Source organism: Equus asinus, chromosome 12, assembly GCF_041296235.1.
Source record: "Equus asinus isolate D_3611 breed Donkey chromosome 12, EquAss-T2T_v2, whole genome shotgun sequence".
Lineage (NCBI taxonomy): Eukaryota > Metazoa > Chordata > Mammalia > Perissodactyla > Equidae > Equus > Equus asinus.
In genome coordinates this window covers 30,835,584-30,851,089 of record NC_091801.1, presented here as the reverse complement: position 1 = coordinate 30,851,089, position 15,506 = coordinate 30,835,584, and the positions used below count along the sequence as shown (strand labels likewise).

General features: G+C 37.1%; 1 protein-coding gene across 9 annotated transcripts in view; it reads right to left on the bottom strand.

Moving 5' to 3' along the window:
• The window catches only part of RB1CC1 (RB1 inducible coiled-coil 1), a 91,177-nt gene that overhangs the window by 71,347 nt on the left and 4,324 nt on the right, over window positions 1-15,506 (bottom strand). For 2 of the 9 annotated variants that reach the window (XM_070481291.1, XM_070481292.1), the window contains exon 2: window positions 912-956. The exons of the other annotated variants lie outside the window; for them this stretch is intronic. The gene's annotated coding sequence lies outside the window, so the exon portion shown is untranslated. The remainder of the gene's footprint in view (window positions 1-911; window positions 957-15,506) is intronic. 9 annotated transcript variants of the gene reach the window in all.

The following is a 15,506-nucleotide window of genomic DNA, read 5'->3' as shown; positions in this document are numbered from 1 at the left end:
GAAACCTGAAGTAAAATTGGAATTGGGAAGGCCTGTAGAGGGAGCTCTCACACTCTACCACTCATCAGTCAATTACCCCAAACAGGAAGAAGTGTCAATTACAGACCCAACAGGAAGAGACATAACTTGCACTCCCAATCAGGAAAAGCAACTACTTTACTACCCCAGCAGGAGGAAGATTTTCTTCCTTCACAGCAACAAGCCCAGTCAATAGAAATGCCGCAAATAGAAATGCCGCAGCTCAGCCAAGCAAAGGCATCGTCATCTGAACTAACTTTCCTTCAATGAACTTTCATTTTTCTCCTGCTGATGACTTCCTTGTCCCACTCTCCTTTCTATAAAAGCATTCCATTTTGTATAACCCCTGAGTGTCTCTCTGCCTGCCAGATAAGATGCTGCCCAATTCATGAATTGTTTAATAAGGCTTATTAGATCTTCCAATATACTCAGCTGAATTTTGTTTTTTAATAATAGATAGGTATAGATACAGATATTAGATACAATTTTTTCTGAACTATTTGGGAGTAATTTGCAGACAGAATGTCTCCTTATCCATAAATACTTCAGAACGTGTATTTCCCAACAGCAAGGATTTCCTCATACATAACCAAAGTACATTTATCAAATCTTGAAAATTAACTGATAAAATATTATCTAATCCATAGTCCATACTCAAATTATTGCCTCAATAATATCCTTTAAAGTTTTTTCCCAACCCAGGATCCAATTCAGGATCATATATTGCATTTTGTTGTTAAAACTGAATCAATTTCCTTCACTGTGGAACACTTCATCAGTCTTTTTCTTTTCATGATCTGGGGGCAATATCACTCTCACTCTATCAGAGGCATTAGAAATTATTAAAGAGTAAAGATGACCTCAGTGCCATTCTCCTCTTCCATAATACTTACAGTGAATGAGGGAAACTCTGACAAGCTGTAGCAGCTACCATGTGCCTGTAAACAAACACCAATCTCTTAATCTGGTCTTCACCCTAAGAAACAACTCAACCTAAGAAACCACAATCATTAACAAGGTCGAGAAAAAAAGGTGACTGAATAAAATTTACTTGAGAATTAGTCTGTATACTTCATGAACAGTGAAAACAATTGCAAGGATAGTTTTGATTGCAGTGGCTCTAGAACGAAGGTTAAATTTGACTCCACTGTATAGGCAGACCTGATACTACCATTTGTCATTAAGTTCATTTTTAACAGTGCCTAAGTGATGTTAATGATATCACTTTGAGAAGCAACTCCTGACCTACCCTGATATGACATCCCACGTTTTTATCCATTATCAATTGTTTACAGCCATCAAACTGGCAGCCTTAACCAGAAGCCTCCTTCTGAATCTTCACTCTCTACATCCTCATTTACTGTTGGCTACCACCAAGGGCCTACCCTAGAATAGCACAGAGGAAAATCTAACCAGTAGGATCAGTCAGGATTTCCCCATGGGTCTATTAGTGTTGGTGGTCTGTGAGTAAACGTCAGGTTATGGCTTCCATGACCATAAAATGCTTTTATTTATTCCACGTGTCCTAAGTATATGGCACATAAAATAATCATTGCTAACACTTATTGATGATTCATTACATGACAGTCATTATGCTCAGTAGGTTTATATGCATTACTCCACTTATTTTTCATACCATGTAAGATACCCATATTATTATGTTACCCTTTGCAGATGAGGAAAAAGATGCAGAGGCTACTCGACTTGCCTAAAGGCAAAAACCTAGTAAATAAAAGATCCAGGGGTTTGAACCCAGGTCAGTTTACAACACCCATTCAATAAAAATATCACCTGAGATTCTAGTACGTCCTAGGCATTTTCTCAGCTTCGGGAATAAGAGAAAACAATATGATAAAATTGCCTTCTCTCATGGAGCTTACACCCTAGTGAGCAACGTGAAAATTTTATATTATACACAAACTCCATATCTACTTCCAGAAATAGCTACAAAAATGCATTTATTTTTAAAAACAATTCCAAAATATATGCTTGCATTTTTCTATGTTTTATTTTTAGAAATATGGATATTGTTAGCTTAATAACAGCTACCATTAATTGGAAACATAAACTAGACTGTACCAGGTACATGATAACCCCACAATTCCTACTGTGAGAAAAGTTAGTATTATCCCTATCAATCAAATGACAAAACTGTGGCTCAGAAAAGTTCAATTATTCCCCAAAGCCATGTAGCAAGAAAGTAGTACAACCAGAGTTAAAGTCCACGGCTGGATAAAGAGGAAAGAAGAACATGAATGTACTACTAAAACACATGTAGTAAATACATTCTATGACTTGCTCATTTTACTGTTCCTTTAGAAATCCCAATACTACTTTCCCCCCACCAATTTTACCATTTTTCTAAATACAATACAGAAAAACTTTCAAGATTAAGTAAGGGGGGTGTGGCATGGCAGAACACTTGGAAATGTGATATGGTAAGGTTTTCAAAGGAGAAGAAAGTCACCATCCAAGAATTGGCATGGACCTAGGTTCTGGGAGAACAAGATTTCCTTGGGTCCATAGATAAGATGATTCTTGGCATGTAGCAAAGACTGAAAATTCCTCCATACCCTGGTCATGTTTGCACTGTGGAATTCTCTGAAAACTTCGTAGCTAAAGAAATGTATAGAGGAGAATTTACCTATGGTAGCCAAGAAGAACATGGCTGAGTGTGAAACAATGACAGGGGCCTCCTTTGTTCTGCAGCCTGCAGGCTGTGTGGGCACTGTTCCAAGGGACAGGTGTTGGAGTCAAAGAGACCCACTTCCCTCCCAGTGCTGCCTTTTGCTACCCAGGGTACACAATGGAGGACAGCTACACACTGGGGACTCTGCTCCTACTGTTGGCAGCAAGGAGTAGAATCACAAACCTGGAGTGTGAGACCCAGCAGGTCACTTGACTTCCTGCCAGTCTTTCAGAGAAGAGAAGGCAACTCAGGATCTGGGAGTTTCTGGGAGGAAAGTAAAACTTACTGCCTTGGCCTCCACCCTCAGCTTGCTGGGTCCATACCCCTCAGGTGGTCCTGACGGATCCAAAGAAAGTCTCACGCTCACCACCCTGGGTGGCCCATTCTGAAAAAATGGCACAGGGCAGGGCAGGAGTTCTTTTCTCTTGTTCCATAAGCACCTACATAGCCTCAATTTTGCCTCTTAACCAGCAAAGTCTAAATACTTAACTATCTGGTCCTTCACAGAGAATGTCTGCCAGCTTCTGCTCTCATGTTTGAGCAACTGTAGCCAATTCAGTAAGAGCTGCACATACCTCAGTTACTACCATGCATCTTACACTCAAGGACTGAAGTCCCATGGTGAACACATGTTGTTTGCAACAGTAACATGCATGGAAATGAGAGCAACAGCAGCAGACAGGAAGCCCTGCAAGAGACAGGCCCAATTTCTGACCTTCCTTTCTAACAGACGATAGGACTCAGGATGGATCACAGAAATGACTGGTTTTCTGACTTACAGAAGAGGGGAAAGGGCAGAAAACGAAAAAAAAAAAAAAAAAGATGAATCTTTCCATTACCTGCCCCATCACTTAATTTGAGGATCAAAAGTTGTGACTTTACTTTCTCCTCAAAACTGTTAAATGGGACAGTGCTACAACAAATGATTAAGGGTTAATAGTCTTTAAATAAGAGTTCCTATGAATTAGTAAGAAAATCACAAAGATCCACAATAGATAAACAGGCAAAGTGCATGAGAAGTAATTCAAACAGTTAAACATGGAAAACATATGAAACCTCTTCAGTAATCAAAGAAATACAAATCTAAAAAAGATGTTTTTATTTACTTATTTTTTTTTTTAAGGAAGATCAGCCCTGAGCTAACATCTGCCATCAATCTCCTCTTTTGCTGAGGAAGACTGGCCCTGAGCTAGCATCCATGCCCATCTTCCTCTACTTTATATGTGGAACGCCTGCCAAAGCATAGCTTGATAAGTGGTGTGTGAGTCTCCACCCAGGATCCGAACTGGTGAACCCTGGGCCGCCAAAGCAGAATGTGTGATGAACCGCTGCACCACCAGGCTGGCCCCAAAAGACATTATTTTTTACCTATCAAACAAGCAAGATTTCCAATCTGAGATTCCAACCTTTTCAGCCTAAGAGAAAAAGAGATACAATATCTAAAGTAAAAAACTACTTTAGAGATGTTATTGTAAATGAGGAATTTTTGTCTTTCCATAAAATACATATTCCATAGCCCCATTGGAAAAACTGCAGTCACAATCCTACAGCAGTAAGCACCCACAGCACCCTGTGCAGTAAAGAATTAACCTTATCCAAAGAGAGGTCTGGCCTTTGCTTTTGACTACTGGGAGGTGAACTTTAGGGTCCTGGAATGTCCTGCCTGACAGGCGTCTTTGCTTGTTTGGGGGCTTTAGGACAGTCTAACAATGTGATCTATGTTGGGGGATTTGGGACACCCAGGATCAATTCCGATCTCCAGAGGAAATGGAGACTAAAGACATTAGTTTGACCTCCAGGAAGAGCTAGAGACTACAGGTCAGCTACAGGGACATTAGCTGATGGAGCCCCAATTAAAGACTCTGGACACCAAAGACTCAAGCAAGCTCCCCTTAGCAATACTCTGAATCACCACACATGCTGGTGAAGAGGAGGTAATGCTGTCTGTGACTCCATGGGAGAGTATGACCAGGAGCGCTGCATTTAGAACCCTTCCAGACCCTGCTCTATGCATATCTTCCTTTGCCTCCTTTTAATTTTAATTTGTATCCATTTGCTATAATAAAATTATAATAGTAAAGTATAGCACTTTCCTGAGTTCTGTGAGCTTTTCTAGTGAATTCTTGAACCTGAAGGTGGTTTGGGGAATTTGTAAGCAGCAAGTCTGAAGTAAGTGTGGTACTGGGCATCACCAAACTTGTGGCTGGTATCAGAAGTGAGAGTAGTCTTGTGGGGACTTATCTAACTATAAAGTTGACTAAAATCACTGCACACCCACATTGTGGTTTCTAAAAGGAATTTTTAGAGAAGTGGTTGATTCCAAAGGTCTAAAGTACAAAATGTACCAATCACATAAGCCTGGAACATGTTAATGTGCCATAAAGCTCAGAAGCTGTCAAAGACTAATGAGAGTACATCAAAAAGGGCAAAGAAATCAATTTGAAGGGGCTTGCACTGACTAAGATAGGACAGTTTGAGCATCAACAAAAAGGAAAAAAATTAAGCACTTATTGTCTCTCACCTAAATGAACGACACTTCCAGATAACTGATATTTGATGAAGAAATGTCCTTTTTTATAGAAAAACTCCAGCTAACACTACAAACGGAATATAGAAGATGACCATTTTGCAATGAAATAGCAGATCTAGACATCAATAGACATTAAAATAATTACGAGAAATCTGACAGATACATTAGGCTTACAAACATGAACACACTGATCACTTGTCACTCTGCTACTGGTATGTGTCTCTTTATACATTTCAAGAGGAAGTACACAGCCCATCTATAAAGTACTCTTGCTCCTATTCCCACCAAAAAAACCCCGTATCTAAATTTAATCAAGTGTCTACATCTACCTGCAGTCCCCAGTTTATAGGTAATATAGGGTATAAAGAAAAAACAAACAATATTATAAGAAAACAATCAGCTAAATTCAGAAATGAGCATTCTATAGAACACTGACCTAGTTTCTTTAACAAAAAGCTTTAAAAAGAAAAGGGAGGAAGAATTCTATTAAAGGAGATGTAAGAGGCATAATAACCAAATGTAATGTGTGAACCTGTTTGGATCCTGAATCAAACTACTGTACAAAGACATTTTTGAAATAAAGGTGGAAACCTAAATATGAACTGGGTATTAGATTATACTGGAGAATTACTATTCCTTTTGGGGGTGGGAAGATAATGGCATTTAGTTATGAAATAATGAATTCTGAAAAATTAATGTGGAAAATCATATTTGAGATGTTTTAAAATAGTACAGCAAAAACAAACGAAGGAGAGGGAGGAAAAGGTTAGTTGGGCAGGGAGATAGATAAGCTCAGCAAAAACTGGTAACTATTATAGCACATGGGATAGAAAGACTAGGTTCACTACAATTTTCTACTTTTGTATATGTTTGCAAATTTCTATAAGACATTTTAATAATCATATTCAACATTCATATATTATGGGTGGGAATATACTGTAAATAATTATGACCTTTCTGGAAAGGAATTGGTGTTCACGGGGTAGGTAAGCAAAAGTTTTATAAACACACATCTCTCTTAACCCAGTAATTCTACCATAAAAATCATCTTAAGGAAGTAATTTGAAATATAGTTGAAGTAGATACAGGATATTTCACTACTTATAATAATACCTGGCTACTCATTCATCTATTCACATGGTAAGGTAGGATAGGGAATAATTTTTAATAAGGCTTACAATGTTGAGTAAAAACAGTATGTACATGCAATATGATCAAATATATGTAAAAAGAAAGCAGAGGAAAAAAAGATTAGAGGAAAAAATATGCCAAAACAGCAAAAATAAGTACCTCTGGGTACTAGAATTAGTAACAATCTAGTAAAACAACTAGCTGCTGCCAGAATACACCACTTTCCCGGCTATAATCTCATCTAAAGTAAAGGAAAAATAATTGACTTTTATAAACGAAGAGTTTAACAGATCTTGTTTAAATTCCTATTATGCCATTTACAACCTGGGTGATTTGAGAGAAGTAACTTACACTCTGTAAGATTCAATTTTCTCATTTCAAAAGCAGAGATAACATCTTCCTTGCAGCGTTATTGTGGGCATATCTGTTCTTCAAAATTTACAGGACCAAAGTAGTGAGAAAAGGGGAAGCGGAGGGAGGTATTATTGAAACAAGACTGGCCATGAGATGATAACTAGTGAAACAAAAGAACTGTTACAGAGGCTCATTATTCTATGCCTAGTTTTTGTGTATGTACTCTGTATGTGTGTATGTATTTTTTTTCCAGACAGTCTCTAAAAGTGCTTCTCCCTGTGATTTAGCTAAGCTATGAACTAACTGAGCACATACAACCAGGAGAAAAATTATCAGAAGGCAATTTTCCCTAGGCATTTTATTTACGAATTCATCCACTCATGTTCAACTACTTCCTATTACAACACCAGGCTATATTTGGACTGCATAATTTTAAAACATAAGTCACAGCATGGCATTTCTCTGCTCAAAACCATATAATGATATAGCTAGAAGTTCTGTCAATAACCTGATTTTGGAGTTTTTTATCTTATTTTTTTGATCAATGTTAGGAGCTATTTTCTTTAAAGAGCTGCTGTAAAGAACATGTCTACTCTGAAACCTAACTACTGGTAATGCCTATACAAGAGCCACATGCATATTAGAAATTAGGTGCCTCACCTCCTGCCAGTCACGGTGGACAAAAGTTTAATTTTTCTTCTCACATATTGGTCATCTTTTCTCATGTTGATGGAAAGAAGTTATTGAAACAGTTTCTGAAAGCAGTCTTTCATTGCGGTAAGAAAGAGCTAAGAATATTTTTCTCCTTAGTTTGTCAAAGCCAATCATCAAAGTGTTGTTAAATAAGTCTGGATCCAGCATATCATATCAGCTCTCAGCCTACCATACTTGCAGCCAATCCATGAAAATGAGCAGAATATACAAATAATGTCTAATACATACAGACTCTATGACCACCTTGTATCCATGGCAAGGCATAAACATTATGCTTTACTAAATAAAGGAACAGTAATTAATAACTTGTAAATACAATGAAAATCACAACTTCCTACAAGTAAGAGTGTATACATAGAAACATACAAATCAAACTTCCATTTTGCACCAATACCTAATCAATATAAAGTGTAAAGGATATTCAAGGCTTTCTTCTTCTCAAACTACAGGCTTAATTTTTCAGCAAAAATCACCATAGACATGAAAAATGAAATTTACTTCTGAGTTAAGAGTTCCCCTGGACTTGTAATTGCACTGAGAGGAAAGCTGATCTGGAGGACACCCAAAGTATCCACCCATTCAAGATTCTATAAGATAAATTTTATGTATAAGGCACTCAAGCCATCTATTTAGGGAAAGAGACAAAACTGAGTCTCTGTCTTGAAGAGCTGTACAGTCTTAAGGGAGTAACAAAATGTAAATAACAATTCAAAGAGCCAGATGTGAAATAAACAGTAACTGAGAAAGGAGTTCCTTTACTCTCACAGAAAGATAGGTTTGTTTGGTACCAGAAAGATTTTATTGCTACCTTTAACATTTTTTTTTTTAATATTTTGCACATTGGACACAATAAGGAATGGAAATTAGAAATTTTTGTGTAAGCAAAGTAAGAGTTCTGGGCAGATTCTAACTGAAAAGTATGGTTTATTAAATTAATTAAATGCTCTAAGTGGGTAACAGAAAGAACAAAATATATTTATTCATGCTACTATTTTAAATTCTCTTATTTAAAAAAAATGTCATAAGGCCTACATTAAGAGCAATTTTGTGTAGTCTCAGTTATAAAATTTTATTGAATTACATCTTCTGCAGCCAATGCATGAGCCACATGGCTTTATTATCAAGTTAAAAAAAAAAAAAGTAGAGTTAAAAAAAAACTTCTTGGGGCCAGGCCTGTGGCCGAGTGGTTAAAGTTCCATGTGCTCCACTTTGGCAGCCCAGGGTTTGCAGGTTCAGATCCCGGGTGCAGACCTACTCTACTCATCAGCCAGGCTGTGGAGGCATCCCACATACAAAGTAGGGGAAGATTGGCACAGATGTTAGCTCAGGGCAAATCTTCCTCACAAAAACACACACACAAAAAACCTTCTTCATTAGTGCACATCTGCCTAAATTTCTATTTCCTAATCTGTAAAATTAGGATGTTAATAATACTTGCCTCATATGGCTTCGTGGAAAACAAGTAAAATAATCCATGCACAAGAACTTATTCAGCACAATGCCAACTTAACAGTAAATAACTCCAAAATGTTACCTAGGGACGGGAAGTAACTCTGTGATATAACACAAAGTACTCAACAGCATCTACTGAGTGAATAATAGCCTTTCACAAGGAGAAGTACTCTTAGGATACTACTAGCAGTAAGAAAATGACAAACCAGAGTTCAAAACGGTAACTGAGAGAGAGATCACATCCAAGGAGCTAATTTTTGGTAGTTTCTTTATTAGCAACGTATTCCAAAGCTTTTTAATTAAAACAAACAAATAGTAATAATCCTCTGTACCTTAAACATTTCTTCCTTCCCAAACTATTTCTCTTGCTGGCCTCTTTGGTTTCACCAATGTAATCAACTTGGTTTCACACATCATACGTAAGTAAGTACTCCCTGGTCCCAGATCTACCCAGTCACTAAGTACCCCTCTCTTCCACTTTATTCCCATTAAGCTATCTAATTCAGTGTTTACTACTGCATACCTGAATTCTGACAATAACCTAACTGAGCTGGTCCTACCTACAGATTTCATCTCAAATCATCTTGGAGGACACCACCAACTAAATAATCCTAGGTCTTATTTTAATGTCACTTTACTTCTCCCAAAACTAAAAATGCTTCATAACATTTACTCAATCATTTAAATTCCTCAGACTAACACTCCAGCAGTGCCCTTCTACACTTCATTACATGAGGCTCTACACCATTTAAACTGATCTCATGATGAGAGACGAATAAGCCTAAAGACCAAGGCTTTACTTATGTCATTTCATTGCTTCCATTTTGTAACCAAGAAGTCACAAATATCCGTCAAAAAGTATTCACATGGGGCCGGCTCCGTGGCGCAGCAGTTAAGTTCGCACGTTCCGCTTCTCCCGCTGGGGTTCACCGGTTCGGATCCCAGGTGCGAACATGACACTGCTTGGCAAAAGCCACGTTGTGGTAGGCATCCCACGTATAAAAAGTAGAGGAAGATGGGCATGGGTGTTAGCTCAGGGCCAGTCTTCCTCAGCAAAAAGAGGTGGATTGGCGGTAGTTAGCTCAGGGCCACTCTTCCTCAAAAAAAAAAAGTATTCACCAATCTACTGTCTGTCAAGGATCTTCCTTAAGCATTTAAAACCCATACATTAAACTTTAACTAATTAAATAATAGTGTTTCTATCCAGAACACTAAATAAATATCCTGCCATACTTTTTTCCCCATGTGCTAAATGCCTTACATTGCTCAAACTGTATTGTAAACGGCTAGAGAAAATTTGGTCGCATCTTACACCTTTCTTCCAAACACCACAGTACCTGACATACCATGTAAACATTGGACAGTCAATAATTGAGGTCAAGGCCGTAGATAAGGACTAGAACAAGAACCAAAACTGAAATCAGGGGGGAAAAAAAGGCTCAAAGAGAATCCACAGGAATATTGTCTCTATTTATAAGAATGTATAATTTATTTACATATTCCTATAAGCTCGCTATCAAAAGATGATTCAACAAAGCTGAATTCTCTCCTTTGTAGGCAACTGTTAAAAACATTCAGTAAGGGGCTGGCCCCGTGGCCGAGTGGTTAAGTTCGCGCGCTCCGCTGCAGGCAGCCCAGTGGTTCGTTGTTTCGAATCCTGGGCGCGGACATGGCACTGCTCATCAAACCAAGCTGAGGCAGCGTCCCACATGCCACAACTAGAAGGACCCACAGCGAAGAATATACAACTAGGTACTGGGGGGCTTTGGGGAGAAAAAGGAAAAAAATAAAAAATCTTTAAAAAAAAAAAAATTCAGCAAAAAGGGACATTAGTAACCAAGCACCTATTTGGTCACCCTGAAATAAAAAATACTTGAACAACAACCAGAGGCACTCACAACTAGAATATACAACTATGTACTGGAGGGCTTTGGGGAGAAGAAGAAGGAAAAAAAAAAAGATTGAAAACAGATGTTTCCAGATGCGATGTTAGCTCAGGTGCCAGTCTTTAAGAAGAAAAAAAATAACTGAACAGAAGTAAAAGAGATGCGGTCTTCAGTTCTAGCTTCACATTTTTACTTCTGTGACCTTGAGAGCAAGTTACCTAATCTCTCCAACTCTCAGTTTCTTCATCTAAAAATTGAAAGGGGTACACTGGCTGATTCCTCCAAACTTCTATAAAATGCTATATAGTCAAATTATACATTAAGCCCAGTTCTACTTTATTTCATGTGCCAGTCACCAAAGATTAAAACAATAAAAAGTACATGCTATCTGCCATCAAAGAGCTTAATCACATAAAATGAATACGACAATATAATGTAATATATTATAAAGAGGTATGCATAATGTGCAAAGTCATATTGGGAAGGAATGAACAAGAATTCACATAAATAAGATGTCATTCCAAAAAAACACAAAAAAGGATATGTGAAATTGAGTTCCAGCTAGAAACCAATGATTTACAACAAGTGACACAAGATTTACTTAAAACTATTACCTGGCCCTTTGCTTAAACACTCTTTAGTTTCTGTCCATTGAGATAATAATTATGAAATGCCTATTATACATACAGGGAGACACTGTAGGAAAAGAACATTTATCAGAACATGTCAAGCATACTATAAAAGTAATTGAAACCGGGATTCTGGCCCATTAATAGACAGTTAACATATGGAACAGAACAAATCCACACATATCTTTATATGTATATACACAGATACACAATAATAGCAGAATTTCAAATCGGAGGAAAAGATAATTGTTCAAGCAATAGTATTATGACAAATGGCTATCCATAGCATGCAGAAAAATAAAGTCTACCTGAAATACCATTTTTACCTTTCAGATTATTATTACTAATGATTAAAATGAATACAAAATGTTGACAAGATAACTGAGCACACTGGCACCATTTTAACAAGAATATAAATTGGTACAACTTTTAAGGAGATTTATTCTGGCTATATGTGCCAAAATTTAAAATGTGCAAACTAGCAATTCTACCTCTGGAAATGTACTCAAAACAAATAACAGACAAGCGCACAAAAGTATATATCCAATGATTTCCATTACACCATTATTTTTAAAAATGAAAAATTAGAAAACTGACTGTCAATAGGTGTTGGTCAAATAAATTATGGTACAACTATACAATGTGACAGACTTTTACAAATATTTGCCAGATCTATACATATTGATTAATGATATATTTATTATTCACTAAGAAAAGCAAGTTACAGAATGTATCATATGATTCTGTTTGTGGATTTTATTAACTAATGCAGAGGGATGTATATACAAGCATTAACAAGTGAAAATTTAACATCAATCTTTTTAACAATGGCTATCTCTGCATGCGAGACTTTTACTTTCTCTGGTCTCCTTAAAATCACATGTAGAATCAGGGGGAAAAAAATACTTGTTTCCATTTTGAAAAAGAAAAAAGACAACATTGTATGCATTGCAGAAAAAGACCCTGAATATGCTGCCCTAGAAGAGCTGGTTCAACTAAAAAAGCAAAACAATGATCTCCATCTACTGTCCGTATTCTAGCCTCCAATATGAGGTCCCAATGAAGATCTGCCTCCCCACTCTACATTCTTCCCTAAATGGTCATTCATATTTAGTTCTCCAATTGTGCTCTTTATGTACACACAAGGGGGAGAATAGAACTCTGAATAGAACATGAGATTTGGAATCGAAGACCTATATTCAATTCCTGTCTCCACTACTGACTGTGTGACCCTGATTGACCTCATATAACTTAAATTATTTAGATCACAAAAAGGAAAGAAACTACCTATCTCACAGGGTTGTTGTGAGGATGTAAAGAGGAATCTACACACACACAGAAGAGTTATGCAAACTAAAGTGCAATACCAACATCAGTTACTGTTATTAACTAATCCCTATCTGTCCTCAACTCAGGACTAGCACTTTGATGCTAAATATCTCCAATCAGAAATCAGTTACCTCAAACTCAACATGCCTAAATTTCAATTCAGTGCTTTTCCGTTAAAACTATTCCCTAACTTCTTCTGTAAACAAAACTATCATTCTCTTGTTACTCAAGACTTCAGTTATTTCTAGCTAAATTCTAACCATTTTTTCCTGTATAATCCAACCCCTCATTTTCCAATGACATAACCCTTATTTTAGAGCCTGGAAACTCTTCTCGCTGCCTTTAAGTCTCCATCCTGTTCCAACTCTTCCTGAACACTCCTACCAGTTACAACCACTGTAGTTAGGCTGCTTCCCTCCTGAAGTATCTTCCCTAGAGCCTCACTGTTGCCTATAGCAGTTCACAAACCAATGGCCCACTATGCTTTGTTGTTTGTTTCTTCGCAGCTACCTCTCCTATGACCTCAGTGCAGTATCTGGTTCAGTACTCATATGGTTTCACTTAATTTCATTATGTGCCTGCCCCTTTAAGCATGTGAATTTGCCAACTGTGGCATAAAGCTAGAATAGCATTAAGATGGCAGACTCTGGGGCAAGAATTTACCTGCATTTGAATCCCATCTCTCCCACTGGGACTCAAACAACCTCTACACATCGGTTTACCATCTATAAACTGAAATGATACCTTCGCAGAGTGGATGAGAGGGATAGCAATAATGTGTTCAGATTCCTTTACAGTGCAAGGAACATAACAAAAGCTTTAAAAATGATGGCAAGTATAACTTTAAACTGCAATATTCAAGAACTTTATAATTAACCCCAGTTTATCTTTCTAAAAGTATCTCCAACTACTGCCCTACATGAAACCTACATTATCACTTTACATAGTCTTGCCAGATAAAATCGCCTCCTATTTCTGCATATCTGAATTTTACTCATCCAAGTATGGTCCAAAAGTATGGTTCTATTAGCACTCTGGGACGTCTTCCCTAACCACAGGTGGCCCACGGTATTCTTTCCCTCACCTCTGAACTTATAGAACTCTTAACTAGCTATATAAGATAGTATGAATTACATGGGGGGAAAAATCTCACATCATGAAAGGACACTTGTTCCTCCAGGATCCTTCTGGGATATAGTCAGCTACAAATGAGGGGGAAAGGGAGAGAGTTTTTTTTTTAAATACTGATTCCACTGCATTTATTCCCAGACATGATGGGTGTTACAACTGAACTTTCATGCTCCTAAGAACGAGAAACAATCTCCTATACTCACAGAAAACACTGTCTATCCAATTTATCAACTGGAGATTAATTTATAATTTCCTGTTTGAGAGATTACCACCCTAATGATTAGGTCAGTCATTCCAGCTCACTGTCACCTAGTCTCATCTACACAAAACTTAGAATTAGTGTCCTTATACAGAAAGAACAAAGGGGAAAACCCCAATGACAATTTCTGATCTCCAAAACTGAACACATTCAGTCATTACTCATGTTACATTTGTTGAACACCCAAAATAAGCCAGACACTGTGTTAGGTGCTGGGAATACAAATATCCTCAAGTTGCTTTCAAATCTAGCAGAATACATGAAATCTGGAAGACACTAGATAAGGTGGACCAACAGCTTTGCAGAGAAATAACAAGGACTGGGAATAATTTTGTCTTATTTGTAATTCTGCAAATTGCAGTTCATAGCAATTCAACCTCATTGAGGGATCACTGAGTGCTGCATCAATGAAAATAACGTTCACCACAAATGGACTGTCTAGATTACCTGGGGACCAAAAGCTGGGCTTCAATATCTCCATATTAGATTTATTCGCATCTGATCCTACCCTTCTCTGCCAAAAGAAAAAAGAAGGAAAGAAGAATAGGTCAGCCATCTTCCTCATTTGCCGCCAAAGAGAACCTTTCCATAAAGGTTCTGGGTCTCCTAAATGAATGTCTTGTCTACAACCAGACAAGCAACTTCATGTAAGCACAGCACCAAAAGAATGGGGATAACAGGAATACTTTTAAGTTTAGACTATGTCTTTCAGGTTTTTCCCCATGTATACAGGAAGTACATGTGTATATACAGATGGTTTGGTTTTATAAAAACGAGATATCATTCATACTGCTATGCAACTTGTTTGAGCTGAATAATATAACATGGCAATCCTTCCATATCAGTATATATAAATGTACTACTTATTTTGGTGTCCTGCCATTCATAAAATTTATGTAGAATGCATGACTTAAAGATAACTTGGATTTGGAAATATTAGTAAATAAACAGTCTAAAAAAAAGTTGTTCCAATTGAGTATATCATTAGACTTTATCATTTCTAATTAGTCTCATTCATTAAAACAAAATTCACTTCATAAGTATAACAGCATTTAAATTTTTTTTTCATATATGTCATTTGAGAGCTCCTGCTGAACAGAAACTCAAAAGAACCATTAAAATGAATTTTAATCAAGTCTACTAAAAAATAACTCTCCTGCCTCCAAAGTACACCAAATACGGAAGCCACATCCATTTTTCCTGTATTATCACCAGTCGAGATACAACACCCAGGGGTGTGCATGGTATAATTTTTAAGGGATAGCAATATCAAGTTGTGACACTTCCTCTAAATGCGAATTGTTTTTTCTAATTCTTAAAACTCACACAATTACAACAAAAATTTTCTATTTCTACATTTCATTTTATAATACATATTAAGAGT